The 20,981-nt window shown below is 39.3% G+C and overlaps 1 protein-coding gene across 2 annotated transcripts in view; it reads right to left on the bottom strand.

Annotated features, from left to right (window-relative positions):
* Positions 1–20,089, bottom strand: part of RNF13 (ring finger protein 13) — a 140,511-nt gene extending 120,422 nt beyond the window's left edge. The window contains exon 1 of one of the 2 annotated variants that reach the window (XM_065875717.1): positions 19,823–20,089. The gene's annotated coding sequence lies outside the window, so the exon portion shown is untranslated. The remainder of the gene's footprint in view (positions 1–19,822) is intronic. The other variant, XM_065875716.1, reaches the window with a different exon arrangement.
* Positions 20,090–20,981: the final 892 nt, after the last annotated feature.

Genomic DNA, 20,981 nt, shown 5'->3' with positions numbered 1-20,981 from the left:
GCGGATTAAAGTTTTACTGAGCTCTGCCCACCAGAGCAACACTAAGCTCTACCCACCACCAGTCCCTCCAATCAGGAAGCTTGCACAAGCCTCTTAGATAGCCTCACCCACCAGACGGCAGACAGCAGAAGCAAGAAGAACTACAATCCTGCAGCCTGTGGAACAAAAACCACATTCACAGAAAGACAGACAAGATGAAAAGGCAGAGGGCTATGTACCAGGTTAAGGAACAAGATAAAACCACAGAAAAAAAACAATGAAGTGGAGATAGGCAACCTTCCAGAAAAAGAATTCAGAAGAATGATAGTGAAGATGATCCAGGACCTCGGAAAAAGAATGGAGGCAAAGATCGAGAAGATACAAGAAATGTTTAACAAAGACCTAGAAGAATTAAAGAACAAACAAACAGAGACGAACAATACAATAACTGAAATGAAAACTACACTAGAAGGAATCAATAGCAGAATAACTGAGGCAGAAGAACAGATAAGTGACCTGGAAGACAGAATGGTGGAATTCACTGCTGTGGAACAGAATAAAGAAAACAGAATGAAAAGAAAAGAAGACAGCCTAAGAGACATCTGAGATAATATTAAACACAACAACATTCACATTTTAGGGGTCCCAGAAGGAGAAGAGAGAGACAAAGGACCAGAGAAAATATATGAAGAGATTATAGTCAAAAACTTCCCTAACATGGGAAAGGAAATAGCCACCCAAGTCCAGGAAGCTCAGCGAGTCCCATACAGGATAAACCCAAGGAGAAACATGCCGAGACACACAGTAATCAAATTGGCAAAAATTAAAGGCAAAGAAAAATTACTGAAAGCAGCAAGGGAAAAATGAAAAAAAACATACAAGGGAACTCCCATAAGGTTAACAGCTGATTTCTCAACAGAAACACTACAAGCCAGAAGAGAGTGGCATGATATACTTAAAGTGATGAAAGGGAAGAACCTACAACCAAGATTACTCTACCCAACAAGGATCTCATTCAGGTTCGAGGGAGAAATCAAAAGCTTTACAGACAAGCAAAAGCTAAGAGAATTCAGCACCACCAAACCAGTTTTACAACGAATGCTAAAGGAACTTCTCTAAGTGGGAAACACAAGAGAAGAAAAGGACCTACAAAACCAAACCCAAAACAATTAAGAAAATGGTCATAGGAACATACATATCGATAATTATCTTAAATGTGAATGGATTAAATGCTCCAACCAAAAGACACAGGCTCACCAAATGAAAACAAAAACAAGACCCACCTATATGCTGCCTACAACAGACCCACTTCAGACCTAGGAACACATACAGACTTAAAGTGAGGGGATGGAAAAAGATATTCCATCCAAATAGAAATCAAAAGCTGGAGTAGCAATACTCATATCAGATAAAATAGACTTGAAAATAATGAACGTTACAATAGACGAGCAAGGACACTACAAAATGATCAAGGGATCAATCCAAGTAGAAGATATAACAATTATAAATATATATGCACCCAACAGAGGAGCACGTCAATACATAAGGCAACTGCTAACAGCTATAAAAGAGGAAATCGACAGTAACACAATAATATTGGGGGACTTTAACACCTCACTTACAGCAATGGACAGATAATCCAAAATGAAAATAAATAAGGAAACAGAAGTTTTATTGACACAACAGACCAGATAGATTTAATTGATATTTACAGGACATTCCATTCAAAAACAGCAGATCACATTTATTCTCAAGTACAAACGGAACATTTTCCAGGATAGATCACATCTTGGGTCACAAATCAAGCCTCAGTAAATTTAAGAAAATTGAAATCATATCAAGCATCTTTTCTGACCACAATGTTATGAGATTAGAAATGAAATACAGGGAAAAAAAGTAAAAAACACAAACACATGGAGGCTAAACAATATGTTACTAAATAACCAAGAGATCACTGAAGAAGGCAAAGAGGAAATTAATAAATATCTAGAGACAAGTGACAATGAAAACATGATGATCCAAAACCTACGGGATGCAGCAAAAGCAGTTCTAAGAGGGAAGTTTATAGCTATGCAAGCCTACCTCAAGAAACAAGAAAAATCTCAAATAAACAATCTAACCTTACACCTAAAGGAACTAGAGAAAGAAGAACAAACAAAACCCGAAGTTAGCAGAAGGAAAGAAACCATAAAGACCAGAGCAGAAATAAATGAAATAGAAACAAAGAAAACAATAGCAAAATTCAATAAAACTAAAAGCTTATTCTTTGAGAAGATAAATAAAATTGATACACCATTAGCCAGACTCATCAAGAAAAAGAGGGAGAGGACTCAAATCAATAAAATTAGAAATGAAAAAGGAGAAGTTACAACAGACACTGCAGAAATACAAAGCATCCTAAGAGACTACTACAAGCAACTCTATACCAATAAAATGGACAGCCTGGAAGAAATGGACAAATTCTTAGAAAGGTATAACCTTCCAAGACTGAACCAGGAAGAAATAGAAAATATGAACAGACCAGTCACAAGTAATGTAATTGAAACTGTGATTAAAAATCTTCCAACAAACAGAAGTCCAGGACCAGATGGCTTCACAGGTGAATTCTATCAAACATTTAGAGAAGAGCTAACACCCATCCTTCTCAAACTCTTCCAAAAAATTGCAGAGGAAGGAACACTCCCAAACTCATTCTATGAGGCCACCATCACCCTGATGCCAAAACCAGACAAAGATACAACAAAAAAAGAAAATTACAGACCAGTATCATTCATGAATATAGATGCAAAAATCTGAACAAAATACTAGCAAACAGAATCCAACAACACATTAAAAGGATCATACACCATGAACAAGTGGGATTTATCCCAGGGATGCAAGGATTCTTCAATATACACAAATCAATCAATGTGATACACCATATTAACAAACTGAACAATAAAAACCATATGATCATCTCAATAGATGCAGAAAAAGCTTCTGACCAAATTCAACACCCATTTATGATAAAAACCCTCCAGAAAGTGGGCATAAAGGGAGCCTACCTCAACATAATAAAGGCCATATATGACAAACCCACAGCAAACCTCAGCCTCAATGGTGAAAACCTGAAAGCATTTCCTCTAAGATCAGGAACAAGACAAGGATGTCCACTCTCACCACTATTATTCAACATAGTTTTGGAAGTCCTAGCCACGGCAATCAGAGAAGAAAAAGAAATAAAAGGAATACAAATTTTGAAAAGAAGAATTAAAGCTGTCACTGTTTGCAGATGACATGATACTATACATAGAGAATCCTAAAGATGCCACCAGAAAACTACTAGAGCTAATCAATGAATCTGGTAAAGTTGCAGGATACAAAATAAATACACAGAAATATCTTGCATTCCTATACACTAAGGATGAAAAATCTGAAAGAGAAATTAAGGAAACACTCCCATTTACCATTACAACAAAAAGAATAAAATACCTAGGAATAAACTTACCTAGGGAGACAAAAGACGTATATGCAGAAAACTATAAGACACTGATGAAAGAAATTAAAGATCATACCAACAGATGGAGAGATATACCATGTTCTTGGTTGGAAGAATCAATATTGTAAAAATGACTATACTACTCAAAGCAATCTACAGATTCAATGCAATCCCTATCCAATTACCAATGGCATTTTTTACGGAACTGGAACAAAAAATCTTAAAATTTGTATGGAGACACAAAAGACCCCGAATAGCCAAAGCAGTCTTGAGGGAAAAAAACGGAGCTGGAGGAATCAGACTCCCTGACTTCAGACTATACTATAAAGCTACAGTAATCAAGACAACATGGTACTGGCACAAAAGCAGAAACAGATCAATGGAACAAGATAGAAAGCCCAGAGATAAACCCACGCACCTAGGGTCAACTAATCTATGACAAAGGAGGCAAGGATATACAATGGAGAAAAGACAGTGTCTTCAATAAGTGGTGCTGGGAAAACTGGACAGCTACATGTAAAAGAATGAAATTAGAACACTCCCTAATACCATACACAAAAATAAACTCAAAATGGATTCGAGACCTAAATGTAAGACTGGACACTATAAAACTCTTAGAGGAAAACATAGGAAGAACACTCTTTGATATAAATCACAGCAAGATCCTTTTTTGACCTACCTCCTAGAAAAATGGAAATAAAAACAAAAATAAACAAATGAGAACTAATTAAACTTCAAAGCTTTTGCACAGCAAAGGAAACCATAAACAACACGAAAAGACAACCCCCAGAATGAGAGAAAATATTTGCCAACGAATCAACAAAGGATTAATCTCCAAAATATATAAACAGCTCATGCAGCTCAATATTAAAAAAACAAACAACCCAATCCAAAAATGGGCAGAAGACCTAAATAGACATTTCTCCAAAGAAGACATATAGATGGCCAAGAAGCACATGAAAAGGTGCTCAACATCACTAGTAATTAGAGAAATGCAAATCAAACTACAATGAGGTATCATCTCACACCAGTTAGAATGGGCATCATCAGAAAATCTACAAACAAGAAATGCTGGAGAGGGTGTGGAGAAAAGGGGACCCTCTTGCACTGTTGGTGGGAATGTAAATTGATACTGCCACTATGGAGAACAGTATGGAGGTTCCTTGAAACACTAAAAATAGAATTACCATATGATCCAGCAATCCCACTACTGGGCATATACCCAGAGAAAACCATAATTCAAAAAGACACATGCACCCCAATGTTCATTGCAGCACTATTTACTATAGCCAGGTCATTAAAGCAACCGAAATGCCCATCGACAGACGAATGGATAAAGAAGATGAGGTACATATATATATATATATATACAATGGAATATTACTCAGCCATAAAAAGGAACGAAACTGGGTCATTTGTTGAGACGTGGATGGATCTAGAGACTGTCATACAAAGTGAGAAGTCAGAAAGAGAAAAACAAACATCGTATGTTAACGCATGTATGTGGAACATAGAAAAACGGTACAGTTGAACCAGTTTGCAGGGCAGAAGTTGAGATACAGGTGTAGAGAGCAAACGTTATGGACACCAATGGAGAAAAGCCCTGGGTGGGTGGAGATGGTGGTGTGATGAATTGGGCGATTGGGATTGACATGTATACACTGATGTGTATAAAATTGATGACTAATAAGAACCTGCTGTATAAAAAAATTAAATTTAAAAATTAAAAAAAGAACTAATACTAAACTTTCTTTGGGTTATTTGTATGGAAATATGTTAATATAAATGTTTCAGACATTATATGAAATTCCTAAAAATCTTATATGTTCTGGTATAATGTTATAAGTCATAATTCTAGTTATTTTTTTAAAATGTATATCTCAGAAATAACTCAATTTCCTTGTCAATTGCATTATTATGAACTTTCATCAAATCTTTAACCGTGGTCATTTTTAAGTCTTTTGTCATTTACACACAGTTCTGGATGTACTCTGATGCTTTTGCAAAAATGCTCCTATAAAAGGGTTTCATCTTCAAGGAATTCATGGAAAAGACTCTGACAAGCACAAGTTTCTGGTAACTGACTGTACTGCTGAACTGAATGAATAAGCATTTTCAGAACTCTAATGGAAAACTGATGAATTCATATAAGTGCTAACAAAAGATCAAGATTAAAAAAATTAATTACATGGGACTGAGTGAACTGATGAAGATGATTATAATTTTTGTGACTGTCTGAATAGAAAAAAAAAGACTATGCAAAAAAAAAAAAAGACTATGCAGTAGCTGGAAACCATAAAAATAGAATGTCCTGCATAAATATTTTTGCTTTATCTTAATACTGAAAAAAATATTATAAAGCATTTCATTCAGGAGAAAAAAAAACCACAATGATGTAACAACTCACACCCATTAGAATGGCTATTATCAAAAAGGCAAGAAATACTCAGTTTTGGTGAGGATGTGGAGAAAAGTGAACCCTCAAACACTGTTACTGGGCATGTAAACTGATGCAGCCACTATGGAAAACAGTATGGAGAGGCCTCAAAAAATTAAGAAGAGAACTACCACATGATCCAGCTACTCTACTTCTGGATGTTTATCCAAAGAATATGAAAACACTAGCTCAAAAAGATATATGCACCTCTATGTTCATTGCAGCATTATTTACAATAACAAAGCTATGAAACAACTTAAATGTCTTATCAACAGATGGATAAAAAAGATGCGGTAAACTTGCAGAATATTGCTTGGCCATAAAAGAATGATGAAATCTTGCCATTTACATGACACACCTAGACCTTGAGGATATTATGCTAAGTGAAATAAGTCAGATGGAGAAAGACAAATACCATATGATTTCATTCATATGTGGATTATTAAAAAACTAACTAAATAAATAAAGGAACAAACCAAACCAAACAAAAACACGTAGATATGGAGAACAGATTAGTGGTTACCAGAGTGGAAGGGGGTTGAGGGAGGGCAAAATGGGTAAAGAGGTCAAATACACAGTGACAGACGGAAACCAAACTTTCAGTCGTGAGCATGCTGTAGCGTATACAGAGATTGAAACATAATGTATACAGGAAACTTAAATGTTATAAACCAATGTTACCTCAATTTAAAAATACATATATCAAACATAATTGAATCAAGGATATTTCTACCATTTAAGTGGCAAAGGTCATGCCCTGTTCTTCCCCAAAATATAGCCTCCCTTGTCCTTATGCAGACATAGGCAATGAGTTACCCTTTTTGATATTAAACTTTATTGAGCATTATGAATTAAAGTAGAATTAATATATTTTTGCATGTGCATATAATGTAATTCTCTACGACAATGGAAACAAATGACAGCTATGTGACCAATATACATGAATTTCCCAAGAATAACCCTAAGCAAAAGAAGCAAGTCACAAAGAATGCAAACACTACGATTCCACATATATAAAGCTCTTTAAAAGGCAAAACAGATATTATGTAGAGATTCACAATTAAGAGGTAAAAATGTAAAGAAAAATGAGGAAGTTGTCATCATAAAAATCAAGATAGTGATTACCTTGAGGGTAAGAAAGGTAAGGAAGGGGAGTGTGACCAGGGAAAAGGTGCTTCTGGGATGCCAGCAATATTCCACATCTTGACCTGAGCTGTGATGAGATGGGAGTTTGCATTATAATTGTTCTTTAAACCATACACAAATGTTTTATGCATTTTCCTGCATCTATGATAGCTAACTATTTTCAAAAGAAAAAAAAAGAATAAAGCAACCTGTCACTCAAAACAAGATTTTTTTGTTTTGTTTTTCTGACTACATGGAGATATTATGAAAGGTTGCAAGCAGGAGCCTGCCAAGATCAAACACAACACACTAAGCGAGTCAACAAATAAGCAACTATTAAAAACCAGACTCATGTTCAACGCCAGAGTTCTATCTTCTCATTCAGTCGACATGAGATGGGATCTAGCAATAGGTATTAAGTATATAGCACATACCCAGCGGCTTGCGGTAAAAATAAATGTTCCCAGGTCCCTCCCCTGGAGATTCAGACAGGAAACCTATAACTTTACTTTTTAAAAATGTCCCCTAGTCACTATGATCAAGCCAAATTTGGAAAATACTGCTCTCGACCATAGATTGGCAAATGGTATACCAAGTCATTATTCATAAACTTCTTGTAAGTCAAAGAGGGGTAGGGTAGAGGGTCAAATTAGAGCAAGGAAAAAAAGAGAGAGAGAGAAATAGGAATGTTAGCAAAAATACACATCATAATTCTCTCAAATACCACTGCTGTCACCAGTGCCATAGGTTGTCAACCCCAGCAAGAAGTCATGCAGCAAACAAGGAAAAGACAATTGACAATGAATTGCTTTCATAATATTAGAATCTTAAGCATCATTTAGGGAAACATGCCATAAAATTCTGGTTTTCTAGGTTATCAAAAATATCATGCCCAGTGTACTTCAAAGTATCAATCTCCTGAACCAGAATTTTTTTTATGATGCTTCACACAAAAATCAGTACCACCACTATAAATAAATTGGTACAGAACTTATCAATTTGGAGCCAGGCACTCTGTTAAGCATTTAATGTGAATGTTCCTGCATCTAATCCTCAGAACAACCTTACCAAGTAAAACAAAAACAAACAAACAAAAACAATGCAGGGAAAAACTTTTTCCCATATCATTCCAGTTTTCCTATTTTAGGGGACTCAATTTCTATGTGTAAGTACCAGAATAAATGAACCAATTCCCTTATTCCCTTACCCATTATCCCCACCCCCATCCCTTTTTCTTTAATTTATGCATAATTTGTGAACAAAAAGCCGAGCATGCCCAATGCCCCATACACAGTTTGGATGTTAAGCACGACATTTAGCCTACTATATTAATGGTGGAACAGTATGGGGTGCTAGATCAAGTTATGCCATTCCCACTGATGATTACAACTGTTTCTTTAAAGTATCACCACAAGACTCTGTTCCTGGCCTCTGTACAGTAACATTAAAAATATTTCACGTATACATTAAAAAGATGCATAGATACTATGAAACAAAACAATTTGTTAACATGTACATGTAAACTCTGGGTGGGGGACTCTATATGATTCTTTTTAATATTTATCTGCATATTTCAGAATAAACAAAACTTTCTAAAGCCTATTTCATTTTATGTAACATATACCAAACAAAAACCTAGAAGAAAACACACAGAAATCGTAACAGAAATCTGTTCCACCTATTCAAGTTCTCTAAGCATGCATTACTCTCATACAAAAAAAAAAAAACAATGTTTTATTAATGAGCAAGCCACAAAGTTTTATAATTCACAAGTCTATTCACAACCTGGAGAAGATGAAATTATTTCTTCTTAAGTGAAGTGTGCAATAAAAAACTAGTGAAAAAAAGGGCAGATCTTCAGCTCTGAGTTAAATCCAAGCCATCATTTTCTCTCCTTAAGGACTCAATTACACTCAAAAGATTCCGTCCTACACTACAGTCCTTATAGTTATCATTATTGCTGTAAAGGTCAAATGTAGCAGCCATGTGGGCTCTCAGGCATTTGGGTCAATTGGCAACATATCACAATCTGTCAGAGATGATACCCTTATTAATTATGATGCCATGGATTACTAGCATCCCCTTTCCATTGGTAAAGAACTCAGCACTGTGCTCAGGTCCAAAGGCATGACCAAAGCAATACCAAAACCTCAAATTTTTAGGTCTATTTCCTGTAACCACTCCAGGCACCAACCCTATATCAACAGTTCAGTCAGGAGTGAGAAACTATAGTAAATTAAACAGAGTGTTTAACACAAATAATAATTAAACTATGATAGGATAGTAACTATAAAGATATAATGAGGGGTGGCAAGAGGCAAGAGAGAGGGATTCCAAAGGGGCATGAGGAAACCTCTGGGAGCAACAGGTATGTTCATTAACTTCATTATGGTGATGGTTTCAGAGTTATATAAATATGTCAAAGCTAATAAGCATAAACTTTAAATATGTACAGTCTGGAACTTCTCTGGTGGTCCAGTGGTAAAAAAATCCACCTTCCAATGCAAGGGACATGGGTTTGAACCCTGGTCAGGGAACTAAGACCCCACATGCCATGGGGCAACTAAGCCCGCACACCACAACTACAGAGCCCACAAGCGCTGGAGCCCGCGCGCCACAACTAGAGAGAGAAAACCCGTATGCCACAACTAGAGAGAGAAAACCCGTATGCCACAACTAGAGAGAAGCCCGTGTGCCTCAACGAAGAGCCCACGTGCTGTAACTAAGACCCGATGCAGCCAAAAGTAAATAAATAAATATGTACAGTTTATTATATGCCAGTTATAAGTCAATAAAGCTGTTTTTAATTTTTTTAAGATAAATAATTATTAAGTCCTGATGGGAAAAATAAGGTTGAGGGAGAGTACCCAAAAAGGATAAACTTGGAAGAAGGGTCCCCTCTCCTCAAGGCTGGAGTTTCTCATTGGAGAAGCTATGGTTGCAGCATGCTAGATAACAGAGAATTTCACTGGATTGTCCAAACCAGAGCAGGTCCAACATTGCCAGACTAGCAGGAAACAATTCTCTGGAGTGCAGCTGTTGAGGCTGGTGAGCAGGTGTGCAGAGGTAGTCAGGACACTGCTGCAGGCACAAGGCCTATAATGCACAGTATCCATGTCAAGAGAACTGCAGGAAACAACTTCCTGGGGTACAGGCAAGCCAAGGTTGGTGGGCAGGCACGTAGAGGTCCAGCCAGGCACTGGAGGCATGAGGCCTGAGGTACATGGTGTCCACTTCAGAAGGGCCATGGCAAGGTGGTCACCAGGTCTAGACTGGGACTGCAGGATCAGTGAAGGCCTGTTTACTCTGGGCACATGGCTGAGGCAGAGCACCACTAGATGTCCCCAATGTCCCTAGAAGGGGGGGGTAGTGCGTGGAGGAGTGGGGGGACCCTGGTCAAGGAACTGAGATCCCACAAGCCACACAGCGCAGCCAAAAAGAAAAAGAAAAAAAGAAAACTAAATATTGTTAAGATGGCAATACTACCCAAAGTAATCTACAGATTCAATACATTCCCTATCAAAATTCCAATAGCCTTTTATGCAGAAATGGTGAAGTCAATCCTCAAATTCATATGGAATTGCAAGGGGCCCTGAATAGTCAACACAATTTTAAAAAAGAAGAACAGAGCTGGAGGACTCACACTTCCCAATTTCAAAATCTTACTATAAAGCTACAGTAATCAAAACAATGTGGTATGGGCATAAGGACAGACATATAGGCCAAAGGAATAGAATTGAGAGTCCAAAAATAAACCTATACTTCTATGGCCAATTGATTTTCAATAAAGGTACCAAAATCATTCAATGAGGAAATAATATTATACTTTCTTCAACAAGTGGTAATGGAGCAACATATACCACATGCAGAACAATGAAGTTGTACCCCTAAACTCACACTATATGCAAAAATTAACTCAAAATAGTTCAATGACCTAAATATAAGAGCTAAAATGATAAAACTCTTAGAAGAAAACATAAGAATAAATCCCCATGACCTTGGATTCCACAATGGATTCTTAGACATGATACCAAAAGCATGAGCAACGAAAATAAATAAATAAATTGAGCTTCTTCAAAATTTAAAACTTTTATGCGTCAATGGATATTATTAAGGAAGTGAAAAAACAACCCACAAAATGGAAGAAAATATCTGCAAATCATACGTCTGATAAGGGTCTAGTGTCCAGAATACATAAAAACACAACTCAATAATAAAAAGACAAACAACCCAACTTAGACATGGGCAAAAAGTCTGAATAGACATTTCTACAAAGAAGATAAACAAATGGCCAAACCACCACATAAAAAGATGTTCAACATCATCAGTTATTAGGGAAATGCAAATCAAAACCACAGTGAGGGCTTCCCTGGTGGCGCAGTGGTTGAGAGTCCGCCTGCCGATGCAGGGGACACGGGTTCGTGCCCCGGTCCGGGAAGATCCCACATGCCGTGGAGCGGCTAGGTCCGTGAGCCATGGCCGCTGAGCCTGCGCGTCCGGAGCCTGTGCTGCGCAACGGGAGAGGCCACAACAGTGAGAGGCCCGCGTACCGCAAAAAAAAAAAAAAAAAAAAAAAAAACCACAGTGAGCTATCACCTCATCGTGACACAAGGATAGCAACAGCATTAATTTTTTTTTTTTTTTTTTACTGGAAAAGAACAAGTGTTGGTGACAATGAAGAGAAATTGGAACCCTAGTACATTGCCGGTAGGAATGTAAAATGGTTCAGCCACTGTGGAAAACAGTTTGGTAAGTCCTCAAAAAGCTAAACATAGGATTACCATATGATCCAGCAATTCCACTCCTTATATATACCCAAAAGAAATGAAAACTGGGACTCAGAAAAACCCTTGTAAATGAATGTTCAGGGCAACAATATTCACAATAGCCAAAGAATGGAACGAACCCAAATGTCCTTCAACAGATGAATGGATAAAGTCTGGTGTATGCATACAATAAAATTATTTAGCTGTAAAAAGGGAGAAGTATTCATACATACAATAATGCAGCTTGCAACAACATTGCAGAACCTCGAAAACATTATGCTAAGTGAAAGAAGCCAGATGTTAAAGTTCACATATTGTATGACTCCATTTATATGAGATTTCCAGAATAAATGAGATATCCAGTAAACCCATAGAAACAGAAAGCAAATTAGTGCTGCCAGGGGCTGGGGGCAGCAGAGAATGGTGAATAGGTATGGGGTTTTAGTTTTGAGTGATAAAAATGTTTTGGAACTAGACAGAAGTGGTGGTTGCACAGCACTGTGATTTACTAAATGCCACCCAATTATTCACTTTAAGATTGTTAATTTTATGCTGTATGAGTTTCACCTCAAAAAATTTTAAGCAATTAATATTTATAATACATGTTATGTAAATGTATAAATTACAAGCACAGTTCTTCCTTTTTGAAGGTCAAACGTAAATTACAAGCACATTAATTAGGCAAATAAACTACTCTTCATATTTAATGAGTTGTTTTACATCTAAGCAAAGTAGAAATTCAACTCCTACTCTCTTATGACTTGATTTAGAAATATTCACCTATCATCAGGTGGGATTATTTCCCCTCATTGCCTCTAAAAGTTTAACTGGATATCTTGATCATTAGAAAATGAGCCTGGGGCTTCCCTGGTGGCACAGTGGTTGAGAGTCCGCCTGCCGATGCAGGGGACACGGGTTCGTGCCCCGGTCCGGGAAGATCCCACATGCCGTGGAGCGGCTGGGCCCATAAGCCATGCCGCTGAGCCTGCACGTCCCGAGCCTGTGCTCCGCAGCGGGAGAGGCCACAGCAGTGAGAGCCCCACGTGCCACAAAAAAAAACAAAAAGAAAATGAGCCTGAACTAGAGTCATATTCAATCAATTAAACTTCGACAAATCTCTAGCCCCTCAGAAATGATTCTAAATTATAATTCTTGTATCTGACTGGAAGCTCTCTCATTTCAATAAGCAGAATACCCTAAATTTTCAGTTGTCTTCTCAATTTACATTAATGTGGCTGTGAACATATAAATGTTTTAATGTTCAAATATTTCATCGTTACTGATACCCTAAAACCACAAAATTAACACTGTTCCTCAGACTTTGTATTTCAGAGTTAAAAGACAGATTTCCTCAAGCAGGACTACACAGTTGAAATAACTGGAAATAACATAAATATCTTCCTCATGGATCGTTCTCTTAAAAGGAATGTAAAGGTAGATATAAAAATGCCTGATCAGTACTTCCCTGGTGGTGCAGTGGTTAAGAGTCCGCCTGCCAATGGCGAGGACATGGGCTTGATCCCCGGTCCGGGAAGATCCCACATCTTCCTGTGCAGGGCAACTAAGCCCGTGCGCCACCAACTACTGAGCCCGCGCACCTAGAGCCCGAGGTCCGCAACAAAAGAAGCCACTGCAATCAGAAGCCCGTGCACCACAAAGAAGAATAGCCCCCGCTCGCCACAACTACAGGAAGCCCGCGCGCAGCAACGAAGACCCAACGCAGCCAAAAATAAATAAATAAATAAAATTTTAAAAGCCTGATCATGTTACTCCCTGCATAAAATTCCTTAACAGATTATACAACTTTCAGAATAAAGTTCAAAACTAAATTGTGACTTAGCACAGAAAGTTCATAAACTGTCTCTGTCTATGTCTCCAGCTTTGTCCCTTGCCATTCCTCCTTAGTCTTTCTTCTCTAACCACTTGAACTTTCTTTTCTGTCAGCCTCTCATTATGTGCCTTCTCTGTGCCACCGCGGTGTAACAAAACGTTTAATTTGTTCATCACTCCTTGAAGTTAGGGACCATACAGTTTCAGATTTGGTATACTCAGCACCTAGCACAATAATCAAAGGCTGTTGTAAAATTAAAGTATGAAAGTATGGACAACTGGTAAGATCCATTACTGGGGTCTAAAATACTGTGGCTTATTTTTCCTTCATAATGGCAAAAGGGGAAACCACATATGAGGTTATATTTTGCTTTATTTTTTAAAATTACAATGTAGTCTTACTAGTAAATAACATCAAATAGATAACATTAATTTTGTAGACATTTTTTAAACATCTAGTTTGTTAACTAAAAGCATAAATTTAGTCTGATTATTATTCAATGGAAGCTCATGATCAGCTCTGTTTTGTCTACATTAGTAAAGTGAAACTGCAATAGACATTTTGTCTTAAAAGACTATTTTAACAGGAAAATTCCTCATTTTACAAATGAGGAAATGAACTGAGAGGTCAAGTTATTCATGCAAAGTCACACAGCTAATTATTGGGCAAGTTGGAGAACACCCAGATACCCAGAGTCCCTAAATGGTGATGCTTTCAGCTACAATATAACCTTATTTCCACTTCAACCTCATAGGCAAGCCATGCACTGCAATTCATAGCACACTTCTCTTTCTTCCTACCCTCAATCTAGTGAGGACATGAGCCCTTAATACTTGTTACACTTAACTGATTTCTTTATCTTTAAGATCTGGCCCTTGCCTTAACACAACTTTCTTCTCTCCATTATAAATATTTAATGAGTACCTACATTTGCTGAATATTAAATACATCTAAGTCATTTCATTGGGAAAAGGGTAAATAGGGAGACATACATGAGTCAGCATGATATAGTCCCTTCCTTTAAAGTGCTCTACAAAATTAGTTACAATCTGGTATAGTACTCTTATTGTTATCTGTTTAGAATTGTGATTTTATAAATACATAGTATAAGAAAAATCTAATTACTTTCCACTATTAAAATAAACCTTGGGCTTCCCTGGTGGCACAGTGGTTAAGAATCTGCCTGCCAATGCAGGGGACACAGGTTCGAGCCCTGGTCCGGGAAGATCCCATATGTCGTGGAGCTACTAAGTCCGTGTGCTACAACTACTGAGCCTACGCTCTAGAACCCGTGAGCCACAACCACTCAGCCCACATGCCACAACTACTGAAGCCCGTGCGCCTAGAGCCTGTGCTCCGCAACAAGAGAAGCCACTGCAATGAGAAGCTCGCGCACCACAACGAAGAGGAGCCCCCACTCGCTGCAACTAGAGAAAGACCGCACTCAGCAACGAAGACCCAACACAGCCAAAAATAAATAAATAAGTAAATTTATTAAAAAATAAAATATAATAAACCTTATTTCTCTCACTAGAAAATAAGCTCCATGAGGGCAAGGATTTTGTTTTTTGTTGTTGTTCACTAATGTAGTCTGCATGCCTAGAACAGTGTCTGACATAGAAAATACTAAATAAATATTTGTTGAGTGAAGAATGCTATAGAAAAATGTGTAAGTAGTAGAATCTAAGTAACATTTCCAACAATGGTGTGACAGATGACAGAATATGTAAACTTTCCTTGTCCTAATGCTTGTGCCTAATATCCAATTTTTTATTTGATTGGTCATCATCATCATTTTACAGAATGAGGAAACAAGCCAGAGAATGGGTGGCACAAGGATTCAGTCACAGAATCTCTATTCTTCCTACCACACCTTCTCCTCTCATCCTTTGAGGTTCTTCTCCCACAGTCTCAGCTATAAGTAAAATACAATCTATCTAGGTCGCCTCTTCACTGCTGCCCCATAACAAGCACACAGACTCTCTGGTTTTAAAAGTTATCCTATTAATCAATTCAGGGTAACAAAGGGGATGACACAAATAAAAACTCTGGAGACGTTCCAACAATTCAACATTCAACATGTGTGTTTAAATGTCTGGCACTGTATAAAAATCACAGCGTCTTTCCAAGTTCTTAATGTGAGAATCCCTAGGCTCCAATTTACTGGCTCTCTTTTGAAATAATAAATGAGAGGTTTGCTAGGTTTCCAAAATTTTCCCTCCCCACGACCTTATTCCTGTCCTCCCAGGAATATGTTACAGGGAAAAATAGTGGATACAACCCTATCACAAGTAAGAAATCTGCATTTCTGAGGACCTTCTGGAGTCACATCCTTCCTGTGAAACTTTGACCCACAGGGGGATGATTGCTTTAGACCATTTCCTCACCATGTGAGTAATTGGTCTCTTACCTTTTTATGGAATACAAAGAGCTCCCACCTTCCATCTTACATTTCCAAACATCTGAACAAACCCTCTGCTCCAAAACCAAAGACTGTATCATAAATCCTTCTCCTAAATCCCCTTCCTCCAACATCTGTTCTTCATCATAATATCCTCCCCAAAATAAGGCCCATACTTATGTCATTTCACAATGTCAATGTTAACATTTCTCAATTCTATACCCTTTACAACAATCCCACCATCATTACTTCCTGCCTCAACCAGCCTCAACTGTAATCAAACTCCATGACATTCCCACCTCCAGGCTTCCACTCCTTCACTGGACTTAGTTCCAGATTAATATTTATAAGGAGGGGTTCTTCTCAAGTAAGAATCAGGTACAAAATTCTTAACCTGGTTCCTTTAAGTATTCCCGTAATCTGTATCCATCTACCTTTACCAGCCTGTTCCTTAAACATACTACCTTGGCAAACATCCTCTGCTTTCCTATTTCTATACCTTTGCTTCAGCAGTGTCCTGAGGTTAAAATCTTCTCCCATCCTCCTCTAGTTGCTAACAAATTTTCCAAATGGCCACATCCTCAGTATGAAAGGAAAAAGGCTGAGGCATATGATTTATTGAACACATATTCTGTCTAGGGCCTTACAAATGATCCTTATCCCCACAAAAATATAATGGCTTAATACTATATTTTTGAGGAAGGAGTTGAGGAACCCAAGGGCCAAAGGAGCTCACCCCAGGTCATCCACATCAGCAAGTAAAGAAACCAAAATAACCCCACAGTATTCTGTATTTTTAAATAAAACATGATACAAGACAGGCTTTATAGTCAAGATGCCTAGGTTCAAATTCCAGTTGCTCCACTAACCACCTGTGTGAACTCAAAAAGTTATGTATTTTCGATGCCTTCATTTCCCCATCTATAAAAAGAGGATTACAAGACAATATTAAGTGCTTAGAACTGTTTGGCCTATAGTAAACAATCAATGTTAGTTATTATGTCTGTTATTGTTATCTCTGTACTATGATATGTAAACTGACAATACCAATTATATGTTCTCATTGTTCTAAATTAACTTTTCTGTAAAAGGATTATAAAAACTTCGTAATTTTTTATATATGCTTAGTAAATATTTGCAGAATACATGAATTTTTAAACAATGATTACCCACAATGCTCTAATTAAAAGAAATGTCTATTAATTCTGTTTCTTCTTTTGAGAAAACTAACAATGCTTACTTTCTTCCCTTTTTTATGTCATGTGAAACTACTATGTGCAATACCATATGGCAGTAATACGTCAAACAGTACAAAATACTATTTTGATCTGAACTCATTTTGACTTCTGCTAAACATTCCCAGATTTTAAAATGTCCAAAATCATACTTTTTACTTAAACACCAACCGTTTTCAGGTCATACCAACATGAAGTAAGCATACCATGATATTTGACCAAGCCATTTCATTTCATACGTCTTTATGGCAAAAACTATAAAACATAAAATGCCTTCCTATCCAATTTAGTTCGAAGAGATAAACCTATCATTCCCTTAGTCCTGCCCTTACTTTGCTAAAATTAGTGTCTGAAAAACTTCTGATAGGGCTTCCCTGGTGGTGCAGTGGTTAAGAATCCGCCGGCCAATGCAGGGGACACGGGTTCGATCCCTGGTCCGGAAAGATCCCAAATGCCGTGGGGCAACTAAGCCCACACACCGCAACTACTGACCCTGCGCTCTAGAGCCCGCGAGCCACAACTACTGAGCCCGCACGCCTAGAGCCCGTGCTCCACAACAAGAGAAGCCACCGCAATGAGAAGCCCAAGTACCACAACGAAAGATAGCCCCCGCTCGCTGCAACTAGAGAAAGCCCGCGCGCAGCAACGAAGACTCAAAGCAGCCAAAAATACATAAATAAAATAAAATCAAAAAAACCTATCATTTAATACCTTGTTCACCCTTGGCAAAATCTTGATTAAAAAAGCAGGCAAGATGGCAATCAAATATTTAAAAAGAAAAAAAAACTTCTGATAAATCTATGTTATTCTGGGATGCAGAAAAATATCAAAGGAAGGGTGCTGAATGCTAATAACAGTTTAGGCCCCTGCAAAATGCGTGAGAGAAATGAGCTTTAAACAGGGATAGATGAGAACTTACTCCAAATCCTTCAATATTAAACCTTGCAAATTAACATTTTTGTCCACATGATTTACTATTACACATGGAGACATGAAGCTGCTGGCTTCAAATAAAGGGAGAGATAAAAAATATATTATTAAACCAGTTGTCATTCCTGACACAGAGAGAAATAACTGGGCTTCTAGCCAAACATTTCCAAAAGTCAACAACAACAATAACAACTACTTTGAGGCTTAACTATGTAAACAGACATATTTTATTTCAATTAATTCTTACACTCCTTCCCTTATTTACAGATAATATCACAGAATTAGTAAGTGGCAGAACTGAAGGGTGAACCCGGCCTGACTCCCAAATTCAGGATACAGTGTTTTGCCATAATCCACAATGATATGGTATACATTTACATCTTCCTCTTCACACTCATACATTCTTTTTAAAAACCTGAAACAAAAGCTTCATGAAATAATATTTACTCTTACTCCATAGGATATTCTCTGATACTTTTTTCTTTCTTTCTAATGTGAATGCCAATGCACTAAATTGATTCCCAAATCCCCATGGGCCCTGCACACTTCTTACCTCCTGTTTAAAGTTCTTTTAAACTGCTACCACAGTCCAGTTTTGCTACTATGAAGTGGAGCTAATCTCCTCGACCCATTAAAATTTGTCCTTAAATAGATTAAATCCTTGAAAGCCCTTCCTTAAACCTTGAATTGATGTTTCTCTAACTAGAACTCTTCGGCGGCACACCCATCTTAGCTATTTATATTGTATCGAAAACTGCAGATGTTCTCCTTGGAGAACAACAGATCATTGTTGAAAGGAATGCATTAGTTTTCACTGTTCCTGCTGCATCACTGACAAGAGTTGACAAGTGTGGGGCAGCAACACTGGACCTGAGCAGCTGCCCACGGTGCTGAAACTGAAGATGAAACGATAGTTTTGGAGATATACTATTGCCAGATTAGGACAAAGTGGAGGAATTTACCAAAACGCTGGCAGAGAACACTCAGTGGCTGCCACCAAATACGCGTGAGTGCTTCTGGGATCGCTTGGCTTCGGTGTCGATCCACTCCCTCTCTGGGACAGAGTTCTTTTATCAGTGCGGGTCAACTCAATAAGGGAGAGCTTCCAGCTTTAAGGGGGCAGGGACGCGGTATCTGTCCCTAAGAGAGTCACGTCCCACCTTCTATCCAGCTTCCGGGGTGGGGGTGGGGGGAGGTTAGAAAGAAAGGAGGCGCCTGCCCTCTTTTTTCCAAAAACTAAAGAGTTCCCTCAACTAAAGTCGAGTGACTTCGCCCGGGGACGCTGCGGCAAGTGCTGGACCAAGAGAAGCCCTCCGAACGTCTTCCCAGGTTCCAGCCACCTCCAGAGGGGAATGTAAGAAGCAGAACGAATAACCCAACAACTTCAGATATACACAAACTCATGGGGTGGGAATGCAAGGGGAACTCGGCCCTCCGAGAGCAGGGCTTTTTATTTTACCTTTTGCAAAAAAAAACAAACACCTAGTTTCTTCCGCGCCCAGCCTGAGGAGGAGCAGCCAAGGGCTCAGCGGCGGAGCCGCCTCGGAGCTCCAGGGCCGGAGAGGGGGTGTGTTCTCTCGGCCAGGCCCCACGGGGAACAACCCGCCGCCCGGCCGCTGCGACGCGGGAGAGGCTCTTACCTGGAAGCCTGACCCCGCAACACAAATGCGCTCGCCAGCCGCGTCGCTGCAGAAGTCCCTACCGCGACTTCATGATTGAATCTTCTCACCGACCCCCACTGCCTGGAGTCGGAGCACAAACGACAACACCGAGGCGAGGCGGAAGTCCCGCCCCGCGCGCCTCATTGGTCCGCACCCGAAGGTAGATGAAAACCATTGGGCCACAGAGCTGCTCGCTAAGGCTCCTTCCCAGTCTCACGCCGAGTCTAGCTGCTTGCTCAGGTCCAGCTCGGAGAGATGTACAGTCCGTGGAGTCGCGTTCTTGGCCTCGTGACCGGTCCTTTCTGGAAGGGCAGGGCAGGGTGGGGCGAGCTTCTGGAGCGAGGCTGAAGGATCTGCTTTTGGCTGGCAAAGGGGTATGATGGCTGAGGGGATTGGCTGTGGAATACTGCCGCCTGCCGTGCGCCCCACAGGAGTGGAGGCCGTGGGGTCAGAAGGGGATCGGACCGAGAGGCCAGAGCTAGCTGGCCTAGCCCGTTCTGGCTGTTGGGCCGAAGCATCCCGAGGCTCAGCTGGCGGGCTACCCCTCGGCGGGCCTGGCTTTGGCGTCGTCTCGCCGCTTTCCTGCACCGCACTCACCCGACCCGCAGAAGAGGTGTGGACGAGGCCTCATCCCTTCCGCACCGTGTCCAGGCAGAGATCGAGATGGATGGGGCCAAGGCCAACGCCTTAAAGTCCGAGTCGCGTTGTTAGAGGTGCGAGCAGCCCGAGCGCTGAACACTAGTTCCCCGACGCCTGAGTGGGACCCGTGCTGACGTCAGCACTCTGGGCCTAACACGCGCGCGCCATCCCCTAGACTCAGCAAAAGTCAAACAGTGTGATTAAACCCTAGGTCAGCCTTTTAAAACCCTTGCATCCTTTAATGAACAAAAAAATCTCGTTCCCTACCGCCTTTCTGGTAAGACCTCCGCACCCCAGGTATTCCAATTTCAAACCAAGCTACTTTTAAACTTAAATTACCCGGAGTGGAACATCCATACTGATTAACCAGTTACCAACTAAAAATTTTAAAGAGGTAATGTGGCTTACTGCAAAGATTACAAAGAGTTATGAACTAGAATGTCAGGAAACCTAGATTCTGGCCCTGCTTCTGCTTCAAAATAAGGCGTCTTTAAGAGCC

Source organism: Phocoena phocoena, chromosome 4 (assembly GCF_963924675.1).
Source record: "Phocoena phocoena chromosome 4, mPhoPho1.1, whole genome shotgun sequence".
Lineage (NCBI taxonomy): Eukaryota > Metazoa > Chordata > Mammalia > Artiodactyla > Phocoenidae > Phocoena > Phocoena phocoena.
Note: the sequence above shows the minus strand (reverse complement) of the source record. Positions and strands in the feature narration are given on the sequence as shown.